Here is a 13726-nt window from a genome sequence, read left to right on the forward strand (position 1 = left end):
AGGTGGATTATCCCCTGCGGAGTAATCTACGTAGGAGTATTCCTTATGATGTGAGTAGAGAGTTTCATTTCTAATAACGGGGTGTATGAGTGGAGATTTGAATCTGAATATGATTGAGAAAGTTGACTTGTGTGTTAAGAGGATGAATACGAGCTTAGCGGATGATTGAGGTATTTTTATGGTTGGCATTGTATGAACTTGGGAAGAAGTTTCGTTGGACTGACTGTGGCATTATGGCAGTAAGAGAGTATTGGTATTGTGAGTTATGGAATGTTTTAATCTATGGCTTTGAGCCAAGTGGGGGAGTCTGCTATTGACAATTTAATTTAATGGTTAGGTGTTAAATTTTAATTTTGGTCTGAGGCATACTTGTGGGTTAGCTAGGACTTGCAGAAGTTGAGATCGAGTATGACTCGAATAAGAAAATTCCTGGATAAGGATTATATTGCACGTATGAGTAAATGAAATTCGCGGGATGAGTAAGTTGTTATTGGTGAATGATGTAGTGCGCACGGAGTATGAATTTAATATGTGGTGTTAAAGTAGAGTTACTTCTTTGAGTGTTGCGGTGCTAATGGGGCACGTGTCTTTTGGCCCATTTGGGCGGTGCAATTAGATTTGAGCAAAGTGGGTGACTCCCGAGAAAAATCTAGTGGGTTTGAGAATTATATGTAGCAATTGAAAATATTTCCGGACTTGTGTATGGATAAAATCCGAGATTTGCGTTTGATGGTGCCTGGACTTGCGGAAATTCTATATGACTAAGGATTCTACATTTTTGTATAAGGAAGGTAAGAAGAACAATTTCAAATTCGCATAAGGTATTCTCAAAGTGAGTGTTATAGTTGTGGTATTTTTGAAGGTGTTTAAGAAGAATACAGTTGCTTATGGGCCGTAGGGCGTTATGGTTCTATGCTAAGGTTTGTAGGGTGAGTTGTGGTTAAATATCATGGTATTTTAGCAAGAATAAATATCAATCTGAAGACAAATTCGGAAGGGACTCGGAGAAAATAGGACAACTGGGTAGTAGGTTGGATCAGTATGGTAATGGATATGATCGGTTCTTTGGGTGCTTATGATGTGGGGGTTTTCTACAGGTGCTTTGTCGCAATACACCTGGACTTGGCGACCTGCGTGGCTTGGTCGAGTTAGAGGAATTTAGTTTTAAGGGCTTGATTATGTGCAAATGGATTTCAAAGTATTCTTGATGGTTTCTACCGGTGTGGAGAATGTGTTGTGTATTGTGATTTTCTCCTGGAAAGAAGCAAGAGAAAGGGTTCTAACTAAAATGGTATGTAAATAATTGGCGACTCAAAGTTGATAATAAGATTCTTGTGCTTTTCACATGATGGCAATATAGATGTTATATGTTGTACGAAAGCTAGATTTTCATGTACAAGGTGGCAGTACAGTCTTGAAGAGAAGGTAACGAATGTTGGACACCATGGACGGTTTCAAACAACTAGATGAATACTATTACTACTTGGTGTTGTATGAGAAAAGGACAGACTTCAGAAGGCGCATTCTATTTTTACTTACGGATGTATAAATTAATATTGCGGTACTCACATAGTTGATAGACTGCTGATATTCAAATTTTGTCAATTGGCACGGAAGAACTTTTAAAGTATTTCTCGTGGGATGATCATGTATGAGAGAAGTGTTAGGCATTCGGGCGGTGGAGATGGAATCAAATATGGTGATTCGCGTGTTCTATGGATTCGGAGATTGGGAGTTCCAAGGAGCAGATTGTTTCATGGTTGTGGACTGTGAAGTGGTGGCCGGAGCTAGCCAGATGATATAATGTGTTATGATTCAGTCATTATGGAGTTTCGGAAGAATTTTTTTATCTATTTGTGGGTAACCCAAGTTGATTTGGCGGTCCATTGGTAGGCCCAATTAAGATGTGTATTCTACACCGAGCCGGAATGGTTGGCTCCACACTGCTATTGTTGAGGGATGTGTCATTCGGTTGATGTTGAGCTTATTCGTGTTCTGAGATAATCTGTGAGTTGCTCATTTAAGTTACGAGGAGTTGTGATTCATTGGTTATGTGCACAGATGGTGCGGTCCTATTTGAGTTTTATAATGGAATTTGAGCGTGATGAGTATTTGGGTATTGCATGATCGATTGCGTAATGGTTATGTCCTTTCAGGTTTTGTGTGGTATTTTTTTTTGTCATTTGCCTCTCCGACGTTATTGATTTTGAGCAGGGTGGCTCGGGGTATATTATATGGACCAACGTTTGGATGGGGACACACATTGCAGCGGAGCTATGTTAAGGTATGAACCTTATGTTAGAATCGGGTGATGGTTCTACGGTGTATGATGAATTTTCAGCATTTCGTTGTGGCGGTACTTATTAATATTGCGGGGTAGTTCTCTCATTTGAGTCATTTTTCATGACTGAGTACATTTGAATTGTTGCGTATTGGTGTACAGATGGCACGGGTTGTGGCTCTGAGTTATATTGGTGCGGCATGTCTGTGGAAATAGTTGTGTTTAGTAATATAAGGTCATTGGACCTCGAATGGGTACTATCATATTTGATTACAGTATATTAGGGAGGATAATATTGAAAGTCATCTCAAAAAGCAATTATGGTTCTGGTTGGGGCGAGAGAGCTCCGTGACTTGTTTATTTCGTGTGTTTCTTTTATTATCAACAGTGTACGAAGATTTTGGGATGAGGTTTGGCATGATATGAGGTTTTATACTAGTACTTGGTTGGTTTGGTGTAATTACTGTGATCGGGAATAGTGTTACGAGCAAAAGAGTTGTGTAATATGTTGGTTGATTATATCTGTGGGGATAGTTATAGCTCGATGCAACTTGTTCGGATTTATACGGTGTGTAAATGTAAGATTCATGTCTTGAAAGAAATTCTAAAGGTTGGAAATTAAATTCCAAGGTTTATGGGCTGGAGTTAAATTAATGAATTCAGTTGGATTGTGTTGTCAAGCCTATATGGAATAGGGTGACATGGGTTCACCCTCGGGTACGTGTGTGGTAAGATAGAACAGTGATTTGATGGCTTGGAAACAACTCTTGGCACGTTCGAGGACGAACGTATGTTTAAGTGGGGGAGAATGTAATGACCCAGCTGGTCGTTTCAAGTATTACAACCCAGTTTCCCCATTTACTTCTCAAATTGTACTTTACAGTTGTTGTGTGACTTACCGGGGTAATTGGTTCGGGTCCAGTAAGATTTTGGAATGAATTGGAACATCTAGTTCCAAGGTTTAAAGCTTAAGTTAAAATAGTGATCGGATGTCGATTCTTCAAGAATATGTGGTATCACATTAAGAAAATGAGCTCCAAGTTCGGTTTTGATTGAAGTATTAGATCCGTATTGAAATTACGGAACCATAGCAAAAAGAATCGTTGAATTCGGACATCGTATGAGAGAATTATGCCTATTTTCGTGTCTGGAACGATTTTTCCGTCGCCGCGAGCGCCCAGGGTAGCGTGGGGCGCTAGCCCTGGTGCTGGGAATTTTGGGATGCTGGAAACTGCGCCACAGGCAGCGCCCCACGCTACCTGTGACGCCCGAAACAGCTGAGGGTCTATAAAACGGGGTTCTTGCCATTTTTACTCATTTTTGAGTTTATGGAGCTCGGTTTAGGCGATATTTGGGCGATTTTCACGGGAAAACATTGGGGTAAGTATTCCTTATACTATATTGATTATATTTCATGATTTTATATTCATTTACATCATGAATCCATAAATTTATGAAAAAAAAATCAGATTTTTATAAAATCTTCCAAAAATATAAAATGAAGATTTGAAAGTCAATCTGATGTCGGAATTTAATAATTTTTGTATGGTTGGACTCATATCGGAACGGGTGTTCGGATTTTGTAACTTTTGTTGGGTTCCGAGATGTGGGCCCCATGGGCAATTTTTGAGCTAAATTTCGGATTTTTATGAAAAATTAGCATTTTCATATGCAATTGATTCCTATACCTCGTGTTGATTGTATCGAATTATTTTGACTAAGATTCGAGGTGTTCGGAGGCCGAATCACGAGGAAAAGGTTTATTGGAATAAAGAATTTGCTTGGATTGAGATAAGTAACTCTTCTAATCTTGAAGTTGAGGGTATGAACCCTGAATATATATATTTTGTGAATTGTTGGGAGGTGACGCACATGCTAGGTGACGGGCGTGTGGGTGTGCACTATAGAAATTGTGACATAATTGTTTATGTGAAATGTTATAGTTAAATAACCTTGGTATTTTCCATGCGGTTTTATGTGTTAAAGAAATTGAGCTGAAAAGCATATTACAAATCATGTTGAGGCTATGTGCCAGTATTATTGGGACCCACAGAAGTCATATTGCTGTGAATTATTGTGTTAAATTGAAAATTTATACTCAGTCATATTCATTTCATTGCATATCATAACTCAGTTTTATGACTCTATTTTGATGCATAAAAATGTTTTGGGCCGAATGCCCTGTTTAACTGAGATGCCCGAGTGGCTTGAGAGGTTTATGACTGAGTGAGGCCGAGGGCCTGATTTATGTTTTATATTCATGGGATCGGGCTGCACGCCGCAGCATGTTTGATATCGGCCGAGGGCCTGATTGGTGAGGATGAGTGTGGATCGGGGCTGCCCGCCTGCAACATACCTGAGTGACGTCGAGGGCCTGAATTGTGAGGATGAGTGTAGATCGGGGCTGCCCACCTGTAGCATACTTTATTATTATCGCACGTGAGTTGTCCGTGCAGATTATAGCGCTTGGGATGAAGGATCCCCTCCGGAGTCTGTACACACCCCCAGTGAGCGCAGGTACCTACTGAGTGCGAGTGCCGAGTGATGAGTGACTGGGAGGCATGAGTGATTGTGAGGTATGCCCGAGTGGCAAGAGTGATTGTGAGGTATGCCCGAGTGGCACGAGTGACTGTGAGGTTTGCCCGAGGGGCTGTATATGAGTGATGTTCTGCCCGAGGGGTTGTTTATGATATTTTTATCATTGAGTTGCATTGCATTGGCATGCACACATGACATACAGGCGTAGAGATGTATTTTTCCTCATGTTGTACAACATTACATCATTCATGATTTTTCACCCATTGTTGACAGATGGGTATAGTGGTACATTTGTTTTACACGGGTTATCCGGAAGGAAAATGAAACATCTTATTTATTATTGACAAGATTTTGGGAGAAATTTATTGTTTTCAAACTATTTATATTATTGGAAACTTCGGCAAACGATTTGGGTTTTCACTGAGATATTTGGAAGGAAGAACTATAATTTTTGAAATCATTATTTGGCTGAGTATTTTATCCCTGAGTTATTTCTGGTATTATTTGCTTTATGTTATTATGGATTGTTGTGTACTATTGGTTGTGGACCCGACCTTGGTAGAAGCTCGTCACTACTTTCAACCTACGGCTAGGTTTGTTACTTACTCAGTATATGGGGTTGGTTGTACTAATACTATACTTCTGCACATTGCGTGCAGATGTTGGCTGTTGTTGTTGCTGTGCTCGATGGTTGCGGGACTTGAAGATGTACCTGCGTTCCTGTTGTAGCTGCCTCTTGTTCAGGGTAGCCTTAGATTTATAAAAGCTCTATTTATGTATTATTCAAACAGACTATGTATTTATTTCATTTCTGCTTTGTATACTCTATTCTTAGAAGCTCATGATTTGTACTACCAGTTCTTGGGGAGATGTATCAGTTTTAGATATTTTCTTTTAATTAATTTCATTGGAATTGGATAGTTGGAAATTGGCTTACCTAACGGCTTGAGTTAGGTGCCATCACGACTAGTGGGATTTTGGGTCGTGACAACTTCGAGTTCGAGCAATCACTCACTCGACTAGTAATCCTACGGGCTACATTACTTCGAGTTCGGGCAATCACTCACTCGACTACTAAGCCTACGGGCTACATTACTTTGAGTTCGTGCAAGCACCCACTCAACCATAAAGCCTACGGGCTACATTATTTTGAGTTCGAGCAATCACTCACTTGACTACTAATCCTAAGCCTACGGGCTACATTACTTCGAGTTCGAGCAATCACTCACTCGACTATTAAGACTAAGGGCTACTCCTATTTCGAGTTCGAGCAATCGCTCACTCAACTACTAAGCCTACGAACTACATTACTTCGAGTTCGAGCAAACACTCACTCGACCATAAAGCCTACGGGCTACATTATTTTGAGTTCGAGCAACCACTCACTCGACTACTAGGACTACGGGCTACATTATTTCGAGTTCGATCAAGCACTCACTCAACCATAAAGCCTACGGGCTACATTACTTCAAGTTCGAGCAATCACTCACTCGACTATTAAGCCTAAGGGATATTCCTACTTTGAGTTCGAGCAATCACTCACTCGACTAGTAAACCTACGGGCTACATTACTTCGAGTTCGAGCAAGCACTCACTCGACCATTAAACCTAAGGTCTACTCCTACTCCGAGTTCGAGCAAGCGCTCACTCGACTATTAAGCCTAAGGGATACTCCTACTTCGAGTTCGAGCAAACACTCACTCGACCATAAAGACTAGGGGCTCCTCATTCTTCGAGTTCGAGCAATCACTCAATCGACTACTAAGCCTACAGGCTACATTACTTCGAGTTCAATCAAGCACTCAGTCGACCATAAAGCCTACGGGTTACATTACTTCGAGTTCAAACAATCACTCACTCAACTATTAAGCCTACGGGCTACATTACTTCGAGTTTGAGTAATCACTCACTCGACTATTAAGCCTAGGGGATACTCTTACTTCAAGTTTGAGCAATCACTCACTCGACTACTAAGCCTAAGGGCTACTCATTATTTCGAGTACAAACAAACATCCATTCAACCATTTAAGCCTGAAGGCTACCTCAATTCATACCCGATAAATGAAAGGGACTACCCACAAAGCCCGAAGGCAACGGTAATTCAAAGTTCGAATTATTTAGCTTAAAAGGCCATTTTGCTGCAAATGAAGAAAGTTTTATATATATGCAAATCTTCTACAAGGGCAACTCGGAAGTTCTTTGCAAAAAACCGAAAACAGCCTCGGAGGCAACAACTACCTAAGGTCCTAAATGGCTTGATCCTCCTCAGAGGATGTATCCTCGGCATCTTCCTCACCTTCAGACTCACTCGAGTTATCAGAGTCTTCCTCAGAAAAGGCCAGCCTTCGAGCCTTGTTCTCTTCCGCCCTAGCAACTTCAATCTCGGCCCCAACATCAAAGCCATGAGAACTGACCTCCTCGAGTGCTTCTCTCCGAGCTTGCCATTTCGCATGTTCGACCATACTTTTGACTTTGGCTTGGTTAACCTCAACATCGATCCTGAAATGAGCCACTTTAGCGTCGACTCTTTTATTGGCCTCGATCACCTCAGATCTAGCCATGTAAAGTTCATTAGCCAAGCCTGCTTTATCAGAAATGGCCAAATCCAACCAATGCTGAAGCTCTTTTATCTTCTCGATCAGCCCCGAGGCATTTTCTTTTGCAGATCAAAGTTGGGCATCAGACAACTCCAACTAAGCTTGAATGACTTCCTTTTTCGAGGCAAGGATATCCATACTCTTTTTAAATTCTTCTGCTTCGTTCAGTAGCCCATCTACCTGTGAGTTAAGCCGTCTGATCTGCTCGATCCTCTACCGAACCTGCAGAATCGGATCGTTAGTGGTTATCTCTTTTTCATCTTCACTATCATGGAAAAATCGAAATACCTGCTCAGCCATCTCCTCGTGCTCTTCCCGAGCTACTGTCAAATCTGCTCGAAGTTTTTCACTAAGGAGCTTGTAAGAGTCACTCTTCTCAGTGAGGCTCCGAACCTCAGCATCATGTTCCTCTCGGATTCGGAGGAAGGCCTCGTGATGCAACACCGAAGCCTACAAACAGAAGGAAAAACATTAGAATTACCTATAATTCTAAGTATAAAAGAAACAACAAAGATGACATCAGAGTTACCCGATTCAAAGCATGTTGGGCCTCGTTGAAAAGACATGCGAGCCCCACCATATTCATCACTTATTGATCCTCTTCGGTCACCAAGGACCGAAGGTAACTGGCAATCCCCACGGGGGGAGAAAAAATTCGGGTATCCTCAGACACGGAATGCACTATCTTCCGCCTACGGTTGGGATCGACACTTGGGGTTGGGAATCGGTCCACTAGTTTGTGAACCGATGAAGGCTCGGCAAGACCCGACCATGATGCTTTCTTTGGTATTAGCATTCCACCAAAACTGGTAACCTCCTCCGAGGCAGCTGACTCGAGCCCATCCAGAAAATCGTGGATATCGGTCGACTATTGAATGCCCTCGTAGGACCGACCTTCCAATATGCTAACCTCTCGAATCATGGCATCCGAAATCTGAGGGGATCCACTAATATCAACTATCCCGAGCTCATTCCTCAAAATATCTTCTACTGCCCGAGAAGTCCTACCCTCGGTCTCCCCTCCAATCATCTTAGCTCGAGAAGGGATAATCTCGGCTTCTTCTTGTTCTGGGATTATAGCTAGGATTCCCTGATTTGATTCCGCCAATTCGGAAGACTGTTAAATCACAACATTAGCCCGTACACAGGCTAAATCCTCTTCTCTTTCTTCGAGCTCGTCCCTTAAATGGCGGACCATTTCCGAAGGCATGACACCAGAGCCCCCCTTTGGCTTGCGAGATCTATTAGCCGATTTTTTCTTTTACAAGCTCGGGGAGCTCGGTACATTTTTTCTCTTCCTTTCTTTAACCTGCTTCGGGGCAGGAATCTCATCATCACCGGATAGGGACCTCATGGCTACATCCTTCCCAAGTTCTACCAAAAAAAGGGGGGGAGGGGGGAATAAGCAAATAAAGAAGAACAAATAACAGACAAATCGAGAAAGAGACTTACCATGACTATGGGCCTCCCATCGACCCTTTGATAATTCGACTCAAGCATGCTCGGAGTACGGTCTCTGGCTCTCTGCAGCACCAAACCTTCAACCCATTGTTTAAAATCCGGAATCGGTTCCGGCATCCAAACTATGGCTGTGACAAGAAAATAAAAATGGATCAACAAAATTGAAAGGCAGACACAAAATTAAAACGAACAAAGGAAAACATTTACTCACGGTTCGTATTCCGTTTCTTAGGAAACGGCAAGTCATCGACAGGGATCAGGTCCGAGGTTTTGATTCGGACAAAACGGCTCATCCAACCCCGATCACAAGTCTCGTCAATACTCGAGAACGGCGGTTTGTTTGCTCGGCGAGCAAGCTTGATTAACCCTCCTCGGTAAAGACGGGGACTATAAAGGCGCATAAGGTGATCGAGTGTGAAGATACACCCATCGATCTTGCTCAAGAAAAATCGGAGAAGAATCACTATCCTCCAAAAGGAAGGATGGATCTGGCTAAGGGTCACATCGTACCTCTTGCAAAAGGCAACGATGACGAGGTCTAGAGGACCCAACGTGAAAGGATAAATGTAAACACTTAAGAACCCTTCCACGTGGGTAGTAATTGATTCGTCAGGCGATGGGACTACTACGAGCTTATTATCCCAATTGCATTCTTGTATGACTTTCTCGAGAACTTTCTCAGTAATCGAACATCGGTACCTCGACATCGGGTCACATAGGCCCGGTACCGGAGAAGGCTTTTCAATTTTAAAATCATCTACAGTTGAATACCGCACTGGAACGAATTCCTCAAGGCGAGGCTCCTCCACGTCTTCGCCACCGGCGGGTCGAGATGAAGAAGCGATATCTTTTTGCGGAACAGTTTTAGACGTTTTTACCATCTATAATTTTTTGGATGAAGATCGGAAGTATTTGGTGTTTAGAGAAGGAATTTGCAGTGAAAATCACAAATTTGCAGACGAAAAACTCAGAAGATGCAAAAAGGAACTTAGGAGATTTGAAGGTCTAAAAGTGAAAAATAGTGAAGAGAGGGGCTATTTATATATTGGGTAATGGTGGTTCAATATCAGCAGTGGTCGGCCGTCGTCTGGCACGCATTTAATGCTTTGGTAACTGAACCGACGGGACATCTATCACGTACGTCATGGTCGTGCTCGATGCAAACGTCAGTATATATCTAGTCAAGCCGTTGAAAAATCATGTCGTTTCTCGCCACATCCTTTCCGAGAAACGAGGGGACTATATGTATACGGTCAAACTGGTTTCGACCTTCGTATGTGTATACGGTCAAACAGGTTTCGACCTTCGTATGATTGGTCAAGATTGGAACATAGTGAACCGAGGAGCATCTTCGTAATATCATGATGATATCTGAAGCCATGCCACCGAGCTCATGTTTTAGGAACCAATCGAGTTTCGAGCTCGAAGTCATTGTCGAGTTCGAGCCAATATCGAGCTATAATGTGAAGCGGAGTTATCGAACTTAAGAGCCAGAGACCGACCAATATCGAGTCCGAGTCAATATCGAGATCAAATCAATATCGAGTCCGATCAAGATCGAGCCAAAGGACAAGAGCGGTTACAACCGCACTAAGGGAGAGAATCTCGACAGGAATCAGGGAAAAACTAATCTATCATGGGTTCCCCACTATATATTTTTAATGATATCCAAAGTCGTATCTTTCCACATATAAGAAGGATGGCTATTATTTCTGTAGAGGAGCATCATCAAGGCATTCATACAATATAACTCAGATACTATTGAGACACTCTCATTTTGGGAGATTATCCTTTTGAGCTTTATACATTGATTCATCTAGCTTATCCATAAATCATTTTCCATTCAACTTGGTTGGTATTTCATTCTTTACAGTTAATATTCAATATTCTTATTTACTTTTACGATTTGTGTCAAGTTATACCACGTACCCTTAGAACTACGTACAAATTCAACTCTATTTATTTTTTGGGTACACACACACACACACACACACACACACACACACACACACATATATATATATATATATATATATATATATATATATATATATATATATATATATATATATATATGTATTATTTTTATTAAGTTAAAAATTAATATTATTAACTGTAATTATCTTAAAAGTGATCTGATAGTGTAAATATCTTTTTAGTATACAAAACTTAAAATTTAAAACATTTGGCAATTGGTGGTAAACATGTCTTTTTGTGGATGGAAAAATGTTAACGAGGAAGTAAGTATATCTTCAGCATATTCCATTTTTTTGTACTACCATTACTACATAAATAGTGAAACCATATCTCTTCCTTTTTACTGCAATCCAATGCTTTTCCATCTTCAAACTACATTTTTGCCAAACTTGTGAGGTTAGACATAAGGGCATCCACTACTCACTAGGGTTGAACATATTCTCTCTTTTCTTCTAAATTTAGGTACTAAAAATTGGATAAAGTTCCACTTGATATATTGAGCTTTTAGGAAACTACTGACTGGCAGCCAAAAGATAAAAAGTTTCCTAAATATTTCTATTGCAAACAAAAGATATAAAATAAGTTTCCAAATATCTCCACTGCAGACAAAAGAAAGGAAAAAATTTAGCCGCACCTAGATAGCATGTAGACTAAATTAGTAGATGTGTGAGATGTATTTGCATATAAATTTCGGTCACTTAACAATAGTTAATTCTATTATTCTAATATCATGTAATAATTAAATCACACAAGTTAATATGATTCAATGTAAGTATTGACGTGCGGGCAAATAATTTTTTCAAAGAAAATGCTTGTGAATGTCAATAATTAAGTAACGTTTATTCGTAAGAAAATTACATTATATCGTTAGATAAATCTTATTTAAGGTACGTATACTAAATATTGAATCCCTTTAATTCTTTTTTTTATTTATTTTTATATTTTAACTCTCCTTAATAAAAATTTTGGCTCCACCCGTATACAATTTTTCCAAAATATATGGTTAATCTACTGGAAGTCACTAGGATGGGTCGGTGGGCAGAAATGATTTTATGCAACATCGATTCTCCACATAACTTTGCTTTGTGACGGACTTTTGTTCCCATTTTGCCTATATACTTTTGAAAGTGTATTTGTCCTATTGCGAGGAGACACTTAATGAGCCTCAAAATCAAGATTACAGCACCTACCACTTACATTAATCTACTATTTAAGCGCATTAATAAGGTTATTTTGCATGTACTAGTGGTACTTATTATTGTGACTTATCACTGTTAACAGTTTTGTACGGATCAAAAATTATCTTTAAAGCGTGACAGCATTAAGAAGCCTTTCATTGACTGCCACGTGTTGCCCGTACGACTTAGATAAAGATCTGCCCAAGATCGAAGTGCTCTCTTAAGAGGTGAAGAGTGGGGTTGGTGAGTCATTGAATATCAAGGTCGAGGAGTCACTAGAAACCAAAGTCAAGGCCGAACATTCGCCTCAGACAGGATAATAACGGCTAGTTTTTATGATAAGACATTAAAGAGAATATTCTAGTGGATATTCTCTTTACTTATCTTATTAGGGTTTTTAGGTATATGTTTCCTGTAAATAGAAAGAGACATAATTATAGGGGACATAAGATATTCACTTGTAAAAAAATACATTGACTTTCTCTATGGAATCTGGCTTTATTGCAAACACACAACATATACCTTTTTTCCTAAGATTCTTGCCTAACTTTTTATTTGAAGGCTCATCAATCATTCATCATTGTGAAAAGGAATATCCACATATCTCACTCCTTTTTGGGTGACTATTACATTATTATTTTGTCATCATAAAAAAATGGGAGATTGTTAGATCTTAGTTGATTTTAATGATGCAAATAACGAATTACTCCTTATGTGTAGAAACAGTCTTATGCAATGGAAAGAAGGCATATAAGAATCAAGGCGAAAAAAGACATTGAGTGGCTAAAAATCAAAGGCAAAATCAACCAAGGAAGATATTATAGGAATGATCTCAATTAAAGGAGATCAAGGGCACAAAGTTATCTGCTGAAGATTCTTCCATATAAGGACGTCAATCGAAGCAAAAATCAAGGGATTAGATAACGGGAATATCCACTCACGAAAGGAAGAAATAAATCAAGATCGTGAGTCAAGGCAAATCAACAGAAGAATTATTCTTGGAAAGAATCAATCTACGATTCCTTCTGAGAACAACTTCCTTGGGTTTGCAATCTCTCAAGATTAACAAGACATGAAGGCCTCACTAAGTATAAATACCTATTGCTCCAGCTTTGAAGAAATATACTTTGAATGAACCACTATCACTCTTTTTGTTCTACTCCAAACAAGCATTGTAGTTCACTTTAGATCTGTTGTATAATTAGTGAGAGAAGAAAAAAAAATAAACACTAGTGAGGCATTGTATCAAGGAGTAAGAAGTGACATAGTGATTAAGTTGTTGGTGTAAAGCTACATCAATACTCTTGTAATCGAGAAACTTCATACTGAAAGAGAACACCCTTACAACCCAAGGGGACTGCATGTAGGATTCATATTGAATCCGAACCAGTATAAAAATCCTGGTGTCTTTAATTTCTACATTTTTATTCTGCTTTATTTATATTCTGCTCTTACCTTCAGTCGACTAATTAGAAAACTAGTCAACTACTTAGGGTACAAAAGAAAAATCGACAATTCCCCCCTCCCCCCTCCCCTCTTGTACTTTTACTGCTATGCTCCTAGTAAGCCTTGGTCGAAAATATTTGTGTGAGCAAATATTGCTACTCTGAAGAGTGAGTTATTATGTGAAAACTAGTCTTGTATTTATAGTGGCCGAAATTGAGCACAATAAAATAGCCCAAAAATTATGTAGG

The sequence above is a fragment of the Nicotiana tomentosiformis genome, chromosome 10 (genome assembly GCF_000390325.3).
Source record: "Nicotiana tomentosiformis chromosome 10, ASM39032v3, whole genome shotgun sequence".
NCBI classification, from domain to species: Eukaryota; Viridiplantae; Streptophyta; class Magnoliopsida; order Solanales; family Solanaceae; genus Nicotiana; species Nicotiana tomentosiformis.